Below are 12,638 nucleotides of genomic sequence, written 5' to 3'. Positions count from 1 at the left end.
CTGCATCTATTGAGATGATCATATGGTTTTTCTCCTTCAATTTGTTAATATGGTGTATCACATTGATTGATTTGCGTATATTGAAGAATCCTTGCATTCCTGGGATAAACCCCACTTGGTCATGGTGTATGATCCTTTTAATGTGCTGTTGGATTCTGTTTGCTAGTATTTTGTTGAGGATTTTTGCATCTATGTTCATCAGTGATATTGGCCTGTAGTTTTCTTTCTTTGTGACATCTTTGTCTGGTTTTGGTATCAGGGTGATGGTGGCCTCGTAGAATGAGTTTGGGAGTGTTCCTCCCTCTGCAATATTTTGGAAGAGTTTGAGAAGGATAGGTGTTAGCTCTTCTCTAAATGTTTGATAGAATTCGCCTGTGAAGCCATCTGGTCCTGGGCTTTTGTTTGTTGGAAGGTTTTTAATCACAGTTTCAATTTCAGTGCTTGTGATTGGTCTGTTCATATTTTCTATTTCTTCCTGGTTCAGTCTCGGCAGTTTGTGCATTTCTAAGAATCTGTCCATTTCTTCCAGGTTGTCCATTTTATTGGCATAGAGTTGCTTGTAGTAATCTCTCATGATCTTTTGTATTTCTGCAGTGTCAGTGGTTACTTCTCCTTTTTCATTTCTAATTCTATTGATCTGAGTCTTCTCCCTTTTTCTCTTGATGAGTCTGGCTAATGGTTTATCAATTTTGTTTATCTTCTCAAAGAACCAGCTTTTAGTTTCATTGATTTTTGCTATTGTTTCCTTCATTTCTTTTTCATTTATTTCTGACCTGATCTTTATAATTTCTTTCCTTCTGCTGGCTTTGGGGTTTTTTTGTTCTTCTTTCTCTAATTGCTTTAGGTGCAAGGTTAGGTTGTTTATTCGAGATGTTTCCTGTTTCCTGAGGTAGGCTTGTATTGCTATAAACTTCCCTCTTAGCACTGCTTTTGCTGTGTCCCATAGGTTTTGGGTCGTCGTGTCTCCATTGTCATTTGTTTCTAGGTATTTTTTGATTTCCCCTTTGATTTCTTCAGTAATCACTTCGTTATTAAGTAATGTATTGTGTAGCCTCCATGTGTTTGTATTTTTTACAGATCTTTTCCTGTAATTGATATCTAGTCTCATAGCGTTGTGGTCGGAAAAGATACTTGATACGATTTCAATTTTCTTAAATTTACCAAGGCTTGATTTGTGACCCAAGATATGATCTATCCTGGAGAATGTTCCATGAGCACTTGAGAAAAATGTGTATTCTGTTGTTTTTGGGTGGAATGTCCTATAAATATCAATTAAGTCCATATTGTTTAATGTATCATTTAAAGCTTGTGTTTCCTTATTTATTTTCATTTTGGATGATCTGTCCATTGGTGAAAGTGGGGTGTTAAAGTCCCCTACTATGATTGTGTTGCTGTCAATTTCCCCTTTCATGGCTGTTATTATTTGCCTTATGTATTGAGGTGCTCCTATGTTGGGTGCATAAATATTTACAAATGTTATACCTTCCTCTTGGATCGATCCCTTGATCATTATATAGTGTCCTTCTTTGTCTCTTGTAATAGTCTTTATTTTAAAGTCTATTTTGTCTGATATGAGAATTGCTACTCCAGCTTTCTTTTGATTTCCATTTGCATGGAATATCTTTTTCCATCCCCTCACTTTCAGTCTGTATGTGTCCCTAGGTCTGAAGTGGGTCTCTTGTAGACAGCATATGTATGGGTCTTGTTTTTGTATCCATTCAGCCAGCCTGTGTCTTTTGGTGGGAGCATTTAATCCATTTACATTCAAGGTAATTATCGATATGTATGTTCCTATTCCCATTTTCTTAAATGTATTGGGTTTGTTATTGTAGGTGTTTTCCTTCTCTTGTGTTTCTTGCCTAGAGAATTTCCTTTAGCATTTGTTGTAAAGCTGGTTTGGTGGTGCTGAACTCTCTCAGCTTTTGCTTGTCTGTAAAGGTTTTAATTTCTCCATCGAATCTGAATGAGATCCTTGCTGGGTAGAGTAATCTTGGTTGTAGGTTTTTCTCCTTCATGACTTTAAGTATATCCTGCCACTCCCTTCTGGCTTGCAGAGTTTCTGCTGAGAGATCAGATGTTAACCTTATGGGGATTCCCTTGTGTGTTATTTGTTTTTTTTCCCTTGCTGCCTTTAATATGTTTTCCTTATATTTAATTTTTGACAGTTTGATTAATATGTGTCTTGGCGTGTTCCTCCTTGGGTTTATCCTGTATGGGACTCTCTGTGCTTCCAGGACTTGATTAACTATTTCCTTTCCCATATTAGGGAAGTTTTCAACTATAATCTCTTCAAAAATTTTCTCAGTCCCTTTCTTTTTCTCTTCTTCTTCTGGTACCCCTATAATTCGAATGTTGGCACGTTTAATGTTGTCCCAGAGGTCCCTGAGACTGTCCTCAGTTCTTTTCATTCTTTTTTCTTTATCCTGCTCTGTAGTAGTTATTTCCACCATTTTATCTTCCAGGTCACTTATCCTTTCTTCTGCCTCAGTTATTCTACTATTGATCCCATCTAGAGTATTTTTAATTTCATTTATTGTGTTTTTCATCATTGCTTGGTTCCTCTTTAGTTCTTCTACATCCTTGTTAAATGTTTCTTGCATTTTGTCTATTCTATTTCCAAGATTTTGGATCATCCTTACTATCATTATTCTGAATTCTTTTTCAGGTAGACTACCTATTTCCTCTTCATTTGTTAAGTCCAGTGTGTTTTGAGCCTGCTCCTTCATCTGCTGTGTGTTTTTCTGTCGTCTCATTTTGCCTATCTTACTGTGTTTGGGGTCTCCTTTTCACAGGCTGCAGGTTCGTAGTTCCCGTTGTTTTTGGTATCTGTCCCCAGCGGCTAAGGTTGGTTCAGTGGGTTGTGTAGGCTTCCTGGTGGAGGGAACTAGTGCCTGACTTCTGGTGGATGAGGCTAGATCTTGTCTTTCTGGTGGGCACGTCCACGTCTGGTGGTGTATTTTGTGGTGTCTGTGGCCTTATTATGATTTTAGGCAGCCTCTCTGCCAATGGATGGGGTTGTGTTCCTGTCTAGCTAGTTGTTTGGCATAGGATGTCCAGCACTGTAGCTTGCTGGTCGTTGAGTGAAGCTGGGTCTTGATGTTGAGATGGAGATCTCTGGGAGATTTTTGCCGTTTGGTATTACGTGGAGCTGGGAGGTCTCTTGTGGACCAGTGTTCTGAAGTTGGCTCTCCCACCTCAGAGGCACGGCCCTGATGCCTGGCTGGAGCACCAAGAGCCTTTCGTCCACACGGCTCAGAGTAAAAGGGAGAAAAAATAGAAAGAAAGAAAGAAAGAGGCTATAATATAGTGAAGTAAAATAAAGCTATTGTAAAGCAAAGCTATACAGACAAAATCTCACCCAGAAGCATATACATATACACTCACAAAAAAAAGGAAAAGGGGAAAAATTAATATCTCCTGCTCCCAGAGTCCCCCTCCTGAATTTGGGATGATTCGTTGTCTATTCAGGTATTCAGCAGATGCAGGCACGTCACGTTGTTTGTGGAGCTTTAATCCGCTGCTTCTGAGGCTGCTGGGAGAGATTTCCCCTTCTCTTCCCTGTTCGCACAGCTCCTGGGGTTCAGCTTTGGATTTGGACCCGCCTCTGCCTGTAGGTCGCCTGAGGGCGTCTGTTCCCCGCCCAGACAGGACGGGGTTAAAGGAGCAGCTGCTTCGGGGGCTCTGGCTCACCCAGGCCGCGGGGAGGGAGGGGTACGGAGGAGGCGGGGCGAGCCTGCGGCGGCCGAGGCCGGCGTGACGTTGCACCAGCCTGAGGCGCGCAGTGCGTTCTCCCGGGGATGTTGTCCCCGGATCACGGGACCCTGGCAGTGGCGGGCTGCACAGGCTCCCGGGAGGGGAGGTGTGGAGAGTGACCTGTGCTCACACACAGGCTTTTTGGAGGCGGCAGCAGCAGCCCCAGCGTCTCACGCCCGTCTCTGGGGTCCGCGCTGATCGCCGTGGCTTGCGCCCTTCTCTGGAGTTCGTTTAGGCGGCGCTCTGAATCCCCTCTCCTTGCGCGCAGCGAAACAAAGAGGCAAGAAAAAGTCTCTTGCCTCTTCGGCAGCTGCAGACCTTTTCCCGGTCTCCCTCCCGGCTAGCTGTGGTGCGCCAACCCCTTCAGGCTGTGTTCACGCTGCCAGCCCCAGTCCTCTCCCTGCGATCCGACCGCAGCCCGAGCCTCAGCTCCTAGCCCTGCCCGCCCCGGCGGGGGAGCAGACAAGCCTCTCGGGCTGGTGAGCGCCGCTCGGCGCCGAGCCTCTGTGCGGGAGTCTCTCCGATTTTCCCTCTGCGCCCCTGTTGCTGTGGGATCCGCGCTGATAGCCACGGCTCGCGCCCTTCTCTGGAGTTCGTTTAGGCGGCGCTCTGAATCCCCTCTCCTTGCCCGCCGCGAAACAAAGAGGCAAGAAAAAGTCTCTTGCCTCTTCGGCAGCTGCAGACTTTTTCCCGGACTTCTTCCGGGCTAGCTGTGGTGCGCTAACCCCTTCAGGCTGTGTTCACGCTGCCAGCCCCAGTCCTCTCCCTGCGATCCGACCGCAGCCCGAGCCTCAGCTCCCAGCCCCGCCCGCCCCGGCGGCTAAGCAGACAAGCCTCTCGGGCTGGTGAGTGCTGCTCGGCGCCGAGCCTCTGTGCGGGAACCTCTCCGCTTTGCCCTCCGCACCTCTGTGGCTGCGCTCTCCTCCGTGGCTCTGAAGCTTCCCCCCTCCGCCCCCCGCAGTCTCCGCCCGCGAAGGGGCTCCTAGTGCGTGGAAACCTTTCCTCCTTCACGGCTCCCTCCCACTGGTGCAGGTGCCGTCCCTATTCTTTTGTCTCTGTTATTTCTTTTTTCTTTTGCCCTACCCAAGTACGGGGGGAGTTTCTTGCCTTTTTGGAGGTCGGACGTTTTCTGCCAGCGTTCAGTGGGTGTTCTGTAGGAGCAGTTCCACGTGTAGGTGTATTTCTACTGTATCTGTGGGAAGGAATGTGATCTCCGCGTCTTACTCTTCCGCCATCTTCCCAATTCCCTCTCTTGCCTCTTCGGCAGCTGCAGACTCTTCCTCCCCGGACTCCCTCCCAACTAGCTGTGGTGCGCTAACCCCTTCAGGCTGTGTTCACGCAGCCAACCCCAGTCCTCTCCCTGCGATCCCACCGAAGCCCGAGCCTCAGCTCCCAGCCCCCGCCCGCCCCGGCAGGTGAGCAGACAAGCCTCTCGAGCTGGTGAGTGCTGCTCGGCACCAATCCTCTGTGCGGGAGTCTCTCCGCTTTGCCCTCCGCACCCCTGTGGCTGCGCTCTCCTCCGTGGCTCCGAAGCTTCCCCCATCTGCCACCCGCAGTCTCTGCCTGCGAAGGGGCTTCCTAGTGTGTGGAAACCTTTCCTACTTCACAGCTCCCTCCCACTGGTGCAGGTCCCGTCCCTATTCTTTTGTCTCTGTTATTTCTTTTTTCTTTTGCCCTACCCAAGTACATGGGGAGTTTCTTGCCTTTTGGGAGGTCTGACATCGTCTGCCAGCATTCAGTGGGTGTCCTGTAGGAGCAGTTCCACGTGTAGATGTATTTCTAATGTATCTGTGGGAAGGAAGGTGATCTCCGCATCTTACTCTTCTGCCATCTTGCCCAGACCCCGATGATAGCTCTTTTATTAAAACTTTCCTGATTTTCCCATTGGCCGAATCAAGGCTCAGCTAGGAAAGATGCATTCCAAGCTCACTCACATGTTTGTTGCTGGATTAATTCCATCCCCACCACACACACACACAGCTGTTCCTTGACATGTGGGCCTCTTAATAAAACAGCTCAGAAAATGGCAGCTTGCTTCATCAGATCAAGCAAATGAGAAGAGTCAGAGCAATAGAGAAAGAGAGAAGCCACACTCTTTTGTAACCTAATCTTAGAAGGACCCACCCATTACTTTTGCTGTATTCTATACATGAGAAGCTAGCTCACATTCTAGGTGCAGCCCACATTCAAAGGGAGGAAATTATACAAGGAAGTGAATATAAAGAGGCAGGCACTGTGATCCATTTCAGAAGCTACCCACCACATATACATACTATATGATGCCATTTAGAGGCAAACCTCATCTTCAGTAAAATAAATCCAAACACTGGTTTCTTGGTAGAGGTGCAGTGATTGATTGGTTAGGGTCATAAGGAACTTTTCCATGGTGATGTGGATGTTCTGTATTTTGATAAGTATGTGTGTTCGTGGGAGTACAACTTTATCAAAACTCATGTACAGTACACTTAAGGTCTGTGTAATTTATTGAATGTAAATTGTACCTCAGTTTAAACAAATTTTATCCTATCCAGTTTTTTTTTTGTTTTTTGTTTTTTTTAAATCATTGAAAGGCTCCACATTATTATTTTTTTTTTAAACCCCACATTTGTTTATTTATTTTCGGCTGTGTTGGGTCTTCGTTTCTGTGCAAGGGCTTTCTCTAGTTGTGGTAAGCGGGGGCCACTCTTCATCACGGTGCACGGGCCTCTCACTATCGCAGCCTCTCTTGTTGCAGAGCACCAGCTCCAGGCGCGCAGGCTCAGTAGTTGTGGCCCACGGGCCCAGCCGTTCCGTGGCACGTGGGATCTTCCCAGACCAGGGCTCGAACCCATGTCCCCCGCATTAGCAGGCAGACCCTCAACCACTGCGCCACCAGGGAAGCCCCTAGTTTTTTTTTTACAGTGTGGATAACTTAGTCTTCCATATTACCAGAAATGGAAGTATGTAGTAGTTCACTTGTGTGCTTGCTTTTAAACCAAAGTTCCCACCTTTACTTTTTTTTTTTTTTTTTTTTTTGCTGTGCTGGGCCAGATCTTAGTTTCCCAACCAGGGATGGAACCCGTGCCCCTTGCAGTGGAAGCACGGAGTCCTAACCACTGGACCACCAGGGAATTCCCCACCTTTACTTTTCAACATCAAAAAATGTATTCAACTCCGCTTAATAGATTGAGAAATTACCTGTCAATATCTGACTATGAATTCAGAAAAGATTTCAAATAAATTCGTATTTCACCACTCACAAGAGTACCTCAATGTATTTGAAAATTAAATTCTTCAATGTGGAGACCTGTTATTTTCTCCAGTCTGTTAGCTGTTGTTTTCTTCCCACTGAAGAAATGTAACTGAATGTGTTATGTTATTATAGCAATAAACATTAACTCCAATGTAAAGCTTTTAAATACTTTTTTTGTCTTTTAAAATTTTTTATTACACTTTTTATGTTTTAAAAACAAGTATATAAGCTGGAAAGCCATCATAAGTATACTTACGTCAGCAAATTTTTTTAATGTTTGATTTTTTTTATTGAGGTATAATTGACATATAACATTATATTAGTTTCAGGTATACAACATAATGATTCAGTGTTTGTACACATTGCAAAATAATCCATCACCGTACATAAGTTACAAAATTTTCAAAAATTTTTTTCTTATGGTGAGATCTAGCCTCTTAGCAACTTCCAAATATGCAGTGCAGTATTATTAACTATAATCACCATGCTGTGCATTACATCTCCATAACTTATTTATTTTATAACTGGATGTTTTTATACCTTTTGGCCCCATTTCACCCACCCCCATCCCACCGCCTTGGCAACCACCAATATGTTGGCTGTAAATACATTATTTTTATAGTTCAATAAATAGTAACAAAAAATTTTCTTTGCCATACATGTCTAGCAACTCTACATGGTATGGAGATAAAATAGTTTGAGAACTAGGCCTCTAGAGCTGAAATCAAAAACTCAAATGCCTACAGTCAAGGCAGAGAAGTAACATAAATTAATGAAGTAGGCCAGGCACCTTAATCTGTATTCTTTCAACACAGGCACAGAGTAGGTATAACTTCTATTTCCACAAATACAAACGTTGTCTCTCTTGATTCAGCTATCATTTTCCTCCTATCCTCTCAACTCTGTTTTAAGGAAACAACACTACAAGCACACTGATGGAAGGCCAACATGGCCACACCACTGGCAACACACAGAATGGTGGAGAACATGACAAAATTAAAACTGCCCCCTCAAACTCAGTGCCAGCAGACTGTTGTCCTGTGGAAATTCTGGCCCAGCTGGCAAGTTGTGATTTCTTTCAAGTGATGCTAGAAATCCAGTTTCTAATGTGAAATTTCTCAATTTTTATAAAAAATTTTATTTAAATGACAGAGCTGGAATATAAAGCAACAAACTCAAAAAACATTTTAACACTGCATAGACCTAAATAAAACATATCTCTAATCTCTAATTGCCCTTAGGACAATTTCCAGAGACCTTGAACGGTTTTTATAGTTTTTTCTACTTTCCCTTGTCTCACCGGAGAGTGGGCCCACAGAGCATCTCATGCTGCCGTCCCACCTTTCCATAAACTTAACATCACGTTTCAGGTAAGCAGAATTTGAAGAACAAGGTTGAGTACTGTGACACAATTGACGAGGCACATCTCTGTTCTGATCTTTGAATGAAGAGGATGTGGCAGTGAAGCCTAGCTATCCTGTCCCATTGTCTCTCCCTTCCCTTCCTTTTCCCTCCCTTTTCCTCCCCTTCCCCTCCCCTCTCCTCGCCTTCCTTTCCCTCTCCCTCTTTCTCCCTCTAGCTGCAGACAGTTGACCACACCGGGTGGAGGATGATGCCTTCCCACCAGGTAGCAGATGTAAAAATTTCCCCGGGCTTATCTATACCCATCTAGGAGCAAGCCTCCGCTGGTACTAAGGCCAAAAATGGAACAACTTCTTGAGGAAACATATTAATCTGGAATTTTTTCTTTCTCTCTAAGGCAGGGGTCCTTACTATTTTCAGTGCCATAAACTACAACAGCAGTCTAGGGATGGCTACAGCCTCCTTCTCCAAATAATGTTTTTAAATACATGAAATAAAATACATAAAATTATAAAGAAAACCAGTTACCATAAAAAGTTACTGCAATATTTTCTAAATATGATGTACTAAAAATATTCTTCTTTATGAACATATTAAATAACAAGAACTAGTGGAGGCACTAATAACTACCAGAATACTGAGCAGCACATAAATGACTTTCTACAAAAACTATAAAGTGATATGAAAGTATTTCAATTTCTATTGATAACAAAGTCACAAGCACAGCCAATATTACTGTGGTCTTGCCTACATTCAAATGAAAAGAAATGCTAAATTTTGGTTGGGGAAAAATCAAGATGTATTCTTTCCCCATCCAAGTTCACCAGCCCACTAAATTCTGTGAACCCCAGGTTATGAACCCTTGGTACTAAAAATATGGTCTGGGCCAAAAGTCTGGGGTAGTGCTTCTCAAATCACCTGGGTTAAAATGCAGATTCCTATTCAGTGTGTGCACCCTGATATTCTGCATTTGTAACAAGCCCCAGGTAATGCGATGTTCTGGTCCAGGTCACATTGCAGAGAAAAGGTTCTGAGGCTTATCATGGGGGACCTCAACCTGGAGTGGAGGTGAGAGTCAGAGGTACACAGATGGTATTCCCTGACTGTGAGAGTCCCCAGGAATGGCTTGGGGTTTCTGGTTTCATCCTAAAGAGGCATGCTTTGTTTTACCATGTGCTTCAGTATCTAATGACAGAAAGAGAACTTGGACATTCTGAGCGCTGGGTGCCCTCAGTTTCCCAAAGCTACCACGGAGTAGCAGCTACTGGTCAGCTAAATCGCTGACCCTTGGCAAGTCCCAGCACTCAAAATGTATGCACAGGTACACATATCCATTCAAAGAAAACAGAAATTACTCACAAGTCATAAAAATGACTCACCAAGACTGAAAAGTTGACATGATGATGCAAAAGGAAAAACGTCACTAAAGTCTCTGAAAGTATTGACATATGTACCTTTGCCATTTTCCTGAGAGCACAGAAAATATATATAAATTAAAATAATATGTAATATATAAATATACAATAATAATAATATATAAAATATATAACTCTTCTCTAAACTAGGTTTCATTCTTTAGGCAAACTCAGCTGTCACAAAACTCCAGTGCCCCTGTACTTGTACTTATATATCTAATATATAGAAAAATATTAAAACAGCAAGAAAAAGTCCAAGTTAACAAATGTAACTGTTTTTAGCAGTAAAATAGCCAGACATAAGCAAAATATCAAGAATATTAAACTAATTTTCCTTGTTCCATCCAGAATGGTTTTTATTTTTTTATTTTTTTTTTAAAGAAATCCAGAGACCTGGGGCACGGGGCTACATTTCTTCTTTAGCCTCCTTGGAACTCATGGATCCCTTTCGCACCACCTCTCTGCATCCAGCATTCTCAGCTAACCTTAACTCAAAAGCCAGATTGGCACTACCATAAACCTCCCACCACGGGAATCTGGTTCTGTAGAGGAAGAGCAGAAATCGCAAGTTTCAACCCAGCTGCAAGGACTGCTGGACTGTTCTTAGGGTGCCCTCTGCTGGCCACACATGGAAGCAGAAGTCTTTCCACACTGGTAAAAAGAAAGGGTCATTTAAGGCCAAGTATTTGAGGTGACTGCAAAAGAAAAACATTTAAATAAGAATCCCATTCCAAGGCATTCTGGCTATTAAAACAAAAGACTGACCATATTAAGACTTTAGAAAAACACAAAAGCATCTTCCCTTAAGAATCCTAAAAATGAAAATTAGAAAAAAAAATTTTGGAAGAAAGCAAATCTTGTTTTTGTTTGTTTAATATTTATTTATTTATTTATTTGGCTGTGCCTGGTCTTAGCTGCGGCATGCGGGATCTTTGCTGAGGCATGAGGGATCTTTAGTTGGGCATGAGGGTTCTAGTTCCCTGACCAGGGAATGAACCCAGGCCCCCTGCATTTGGAGTGTGGAGTCTTAACCACTGGATCACCAGGGAAGTCCCTGTTTTTGTTTGTTTTGTCACTGAAAAAAATGAGGAGTTGATGTTTACATTTTTCAAGTCTTACCACTTTTGGTCCCTGGGTTTCAGAAATGATGTTGATGATGCAAGAGAAGGTGGTTACACAGTTTGGGAGCCCCAAGGTAATACTCTAGAAGCCTTTTAAAAGTAAACTGAAACAGGGGGCAGAGTCAAGATGGCAGAGTAGGAGGACATGGAGTTTGTATCTCCTCACAGGCAGCCTTCCGAGGGAGCACCTACTGGGCACTTGTGGGAGACTTCAGACACTTAAAGGGATGGGAGGAATCCCCACGCAACCAGGTAGGATGTGGAAGGGAAGGAGGTGGGGGAAGAAGGGTGGAGGCAGGATTGGACCAGCACCCCTGACAGGGGGGCTCCGGGAGAAGAGATATTCCCACACTCAGAGGGGCCCACTCACAGTGAGGGGATCAGCGGGGATGGAGAGGGACTTTTGAGGGATCACGGGATCAGAGGGGAAAGCGGCCAGGATCTCCCCTGCGTGCTTGGGCCCCAGCGAGCCTGCTGGGCTCAAGGCCTGGGCGTCCCCAAGGCCCACTCCAGCCACACGTGTCCTGGGCCTGAGTCCCCCACAAAGCCCCCTCTGGCTCTACAGGTCCAGGAGGGCCAAGCACTGCCCCCCTTCCAAGGCTCCTCCTGCTGTGCTGGCCCCTGTGGGCATGCCTGTGGAGGCCTGCACCCTAGCTGGCCCACGCAGGCACGTGTGCTCCAGGCCAGCTTCAGGAGCAGATGCTGGTGAAAGGAATGCGCACAGAGGTGGGGTTGACGTGCCGGGTCCAGAGGCCTAACTAGAGGTCTTTAAGGGCATACTGGGGTGGCGGGGGCTGGCTGTGGCTCACTGTGGGGGCAAGGACACTGAGAGCAGAGGCACCAGGGAGTGTGTTTTTTATTTTTTTATTCTTATCTTTTAATTTTTTATTTTATTTTATTTTTTGCTGTTGTGGTTCTGTTTTGCCTTCTTGTTATTTCATTTTCATTTCTATTTTTTCTAATATATTTTTTATCTTTCTAACTTTATTTTTTATTCTTTGTTATCGTTCTGCTCTTTTTTGTTTTTTGTTTTATTTTTTGTTTTTTGCTGTGCCACGCAGCTTGCAGGGTCTTGGCTCCCAGGCTGGGGGTTGGGCCTGAGCTCCTGTGGTGGGAGTACTGAGTCCAAGACACTGGACTAACAGCGAACTTAAGGCCCCAGGGAATATTAATCAGTGTGAGGTCTCCCGGAGGTCCTCATATCAGCACCAAGACCCAGCTCAACCCAACTGCCTGCAAACTCCAGTGCTGGACATCTCAGGCCAAACAACCAGCAAGACAGGAACACAGCCCCACTCATCAAAAAAAAGTGAAATGACAAAAAAAATATGTTCTAGATGAAGAGCAAGGTAAAAACCTACCAGACCAAATAAATGAAGAGGAAATAGGCAATCTACCTGAAAAAGAATTCAGAGCAATAATAATAAAGATGATCCAGAATCTCGGAAATAGAATGGAGGCACAGATCGAGAAGATACAAGACATATTTAACAAGGACCTAGAAGAACTAAAGAACAAACAATCAGTGATGAACAACACAATAACTGAAATGAAAAATACAATAGAAGGAATCAATAGCAGAATAACTGAGGCAGAAGAATGAATAACTGAGCTGGAAGATAGAATGGTGAAAATAACTGCCAAGGAGCAGAATAAAGAAAAAAGAATGAAAAGAAATGAGGACAGTCTAAGAGACCTCTGGGACAACATTGAATGCACCAACATTCGAATTATAGGGGTCCCAGAAAAAGAAGA

At 44.0% G+C, this 12,638-nt stretch overlaps 1 protein-coding gene across 1 annotated transcript in view; it reads right to left on the bottom strand.

Moving 5' to 3' along the window:
• Window positions 1-8,537: 8,537 nt before the first annotated feature.
• The window catches only part of SLC35D2 (solute carrier family 35 member D2), a 68,574-nt gene continuing 64,473 nt past the window's right edge, over window positions 8,538-12,638 (bottom strand). Inside the window, exon 14 of the transcript XR_009008732.1 lies at window positions 8,538-10,413. The gene's annotated coding sequence lies outside the window, so the exon portion shown is untranslated. The remainder of the gene's footprint in view (window positions 10,414-12,638) is intronic.

Source organism: Balaenoptera acutorostrata, chromosome 6 (genome assembly GCF_949987535.1).
Source record: "Balaenoptera acutorostrata chromosome 6, mBalAcu1.1, whole genome shotgun sequence".
Lineage (NCBI taxonomy): Eukaryota > Metazoa > Chordata > Mammalia > Artiodactyla > Balaenopteridae > Balaenoptera > Balaenoptera acutorostrata.
Note: the sequence above shows the minus strand (reverse complement) of the source record. Positions and strands in the feature narration are given on the sequence as shown.